The 3,226-nt window shown below is 48.8% G+C and overlaps 1 pseudogene; it reads left to right on the top strand.

Annotated features, from left to right (window-relative positions):
• Positions 1-228: 228 nt before the first annotated feature.
• LOC117028465 (ubiquitin-associated protein 1-like) lies at positions 229-1,720 on the top strand (annotated as a pseudogene).
• Positions 1,721-3,226: the final 1,506 nt, after the last annotated feature.

Genomic DNA, 3,226 nt, shown 5'->3' with positions numbered 1-3,226 from the left:
GCGGGGCAGTGAGGGGAAGGAAGGGGAAAGTAGGACTTGAAAATGACAGCTGTGGTACTGGCAGTGGCTACAGTGATGGCCTGGCCCAGGGACGGCAGAGTAGAAGGCGGTAGCATTTTCTCTCCCTAGGGACCATCAGGAGCTCAGCAAGGACCAAGCCTGGGAGGTCACCAGCACCAGCACTTTTTGGCTTTTGGGACGGCGATGGCAGCAGCATTCAGGTTCTAAATGGCTTCTAAGAAGTTGGGTGCAGATTTTCATGGGATTTTCAAGGGGATGATGTACCATTTCAGACAGGAAACAAATTCAAAATACCAGCTAAAGTTGGTCTACCTATTGGTTTCTCCTTGCCTGATTGTTTGCAGGTCATCAGAGAAGTACAGTATGACTTCTCCTTGGAAAAGAAAACCATTGAGTGGGCTGAAGATATTAGGAAAATCCAAGAAGCCCAGCGGGAAGCAGAGCATAAGGCTGAAGAAACAGAAGCTAAAGTGAATTCTAAGCGTGATCGAGAGGGTGATAGCAACATGAGCTCCTGCAGGCCTCACAGTCCGGCCGCAATGCCACCTCCAATTAACCCCATCCTGGCCAGCTTACAGCACAACAGCAGCCTCACCCCCACTCGGGTCAGCAGCAGTGCCACAACACAGAAAGTTCTCAGCCCACCTCACACAAAGGCAGTTTTCAATCCTGCTGACTTTGAGTGTAAAGAAGACCTATTTGATAATCTGGAGTTAAAAACTACTGATGAGAAGGATGAGCTGAGCAACATTCTGGTAGGAACCACTGGACCCATCAAGGGTCAGTTATTGGACAATAACTTGCCTAGAGGCGGCTCTGGGTCTGTGTTACAGGATGAAGAGGTCCTGGCATCCCTGGAGCAGGCAGCACTAGATTACAAGCCTCTTCACAAACCCAATGGCTTTATAACCTTACCACAGTTGGGCAACTGTGAAAAGATGCCACTGGCTTCCAAAGTGGCCCTTCCCACCCATGCCTGCAGTAAGCAATATCAAATCCCTGTCCTTCCCCAAACTGGACTCTGATGACAGCCAGCAGAAGACAGCCAAGTTGGCAAGGACTTCTCACAGCATCCTGCCTCTGCAATGCTAGGATTCCCTAAAGCCTTCTACCCAAAGCAGTGCCAGTAAGCTCAATGGGCATCATACTTTGGGGCTTTCAGCTTTGAACTTGGACAGTGGCACAGAGGTGCCACGCCTGACCCTTCTGATATGATCTCCCAGATGCCTTCCCTCTCTGTGTTGTCTATGGAAGAATCATCACCTTCCACATACAGGTCCCACGGTCACAGTTCTTAATTTCTCAATGTCACAAGTGCCCAACACTCCCAGCTGTCCCCAGGCTTACTCTGAACTGCAGATGCTGTCCCCTCATGGGCGGCAGTGTGTGGAGACAGAGGTCAACATAGGCTACTCATATGAGTGTGTCCGAGCCATGAGGAAGGAGAGAATACTGAGTACATTCTCGACTATCTCTGCACATGGACAGCTCCGTGAGAAGGGCTTCCACTCTTTTAGTGGAAGAGGCTCTGGAAATGCACCAGTGTTCAGAGGAAACAGTAATGGAGTTCCTTAAGTCAATGAGCACATTTAAGGCAATGGGCTTTGAAGTGAAAGACCGTAAAGAAGTTGTGCTATTATAACACAATGACGAGGACAACGCTTTGGAAGACTTCATGGCTCCGGCAGGAGCCAGCTGAGACAGGGCCCTGCCTAAGCCCTGCCGTGGAACCACCCCTGCAGGAGGCCCTGAGGAGCCCCCCGTGGGGAAGGAGGAGGGGCACACTTCCGGGTTTTCTTTTGGGGGTGGAAGGTCAGGTGTGGAGACTGCACTTGCCAGTTTCTATGAGCCTAGGCCCATAGAGCCTCTCCCCAACTGGGGAGAAAATGAGGAAGGTTCGGGCATGTGAACACCCTCAGAACTATCCTGGCTCCTTCCATATCAAGTGCATTTGTATTTTGAGAAGTGTCCTTCCCACCTTGGCCCTCCAGACACTTCTCTGGTTTTTCTGGGGTCTGTATATCCTCAGCCCAAACATGGCCCAACTGCCCAAAGGAGTCGGGGAGAAGGAGGGAGGGCCAGGCTAGTGCTGCTCTGGGGCGAGCTGCTTCCCTCCCCTGCACCAGTGGACTGAGCTCTAATCCAGGTTGAGTGCAGTTGAAAAGTTCTTCCAGGGTTTTGTTTTTTCCGCCCTTTTAACAAAGTCTTAGTGTTAGGACACTGGCTCTGCAATGTCTCTGAGGTACAAAGAATGCCCTTTCCCATGGGGCCCTGAGCTTGCGTCTTCTGCTAGACAATTACCATGCTTCCCTGCCCCAGCCCGTTTCTCTTGGCTTGGTTTGGACCACAATCCGCTGGTACCAGGATTTTAGAGCCCCCTGCTCTAGGAAACAGTTGTCGGATTAAGAAATCATCAGCACATCAAGTTGGGCAGAAACAGTGGGTGATTTAGTTGCCCAGCACTAACTCCACCTCAGCTCTCCTTGCAAAACAGGCTCTCCCTCCCACCCCTTGCTCTGCGTAAGATGACACAATGAATAACACCTAGTCACAGAAACCAGTCTCTTTGGTTTCTTTTGTATTATATTGTACATCATTAAAGGTCGAATTACAAAGGATATATAGTCTTGATGAATCTAAATTTGCTAACTATTTTGACTCTTCAGAGAGAACTACTAATAAAAATCTGAAAGGTAAATAAAATGACGTCCATTCAGCAACCCAGCCACCTCTCTTAGAGGTACTGCCCAGGCATCTTCATTTCTAAAAATCTTCCCAAACTTCTGATATGCATCCCTGATTTAGAACCACTGCCGAGACCTTACACCCTCCAAGCAAAAAGCAGCACTGTGATTATTTATTGAGAGGAGAAGGTAGGGAGACAGAGGGACTTGGCAAAGTCAAACCTTTTGGTGACCTCCTTTCTCTAATGGCAGCTACTCACATATCTTCCCTGCAGCAGAGGCTAACCTGCTGCAGGCCTGTGCCCATCTATATTTCGGGTGAGGCTTGCTATCATTACAGCTGCCTTAAATTGAAGTTGGTGTGGGGTTTTCATTCATTTTGGTCCTCTGAATACACAAAACAAGGTGTTGACCAGAGGTCTTTGAGAGGAAAGTCTCAATTATCTGTTCTTGTTATCATACTATAATACTGTTTAACAGGGTACAAAAAAGAAGTGCAAAAATGGAGAAAGGGAGTGGGA

The sequence above is a fragment of the Rhinolophus ferrumequinum genome, chromosome X (assembly GCF_004115265.2).
Source record: "Rhinolophus ferrumequinum isolate MPI-CBG mRhiFer1 chromosome X, mRhiFer1_v1.p, whole genome shotgun sequence".
NCBI classification, from domain to species: domain Eukaryota; kingdom Metazoa; phylum Chordata; class Mammalia; order Chiroptera; family Rhinolophidae; genus Rhinolophus; species Rhinolophus ferrumequinum.
The sequence above is the reverse complement of the archived record's forward strand: the minus strand, read 5'-3'. Positions and strand labels throughout refer to the sequence as shown.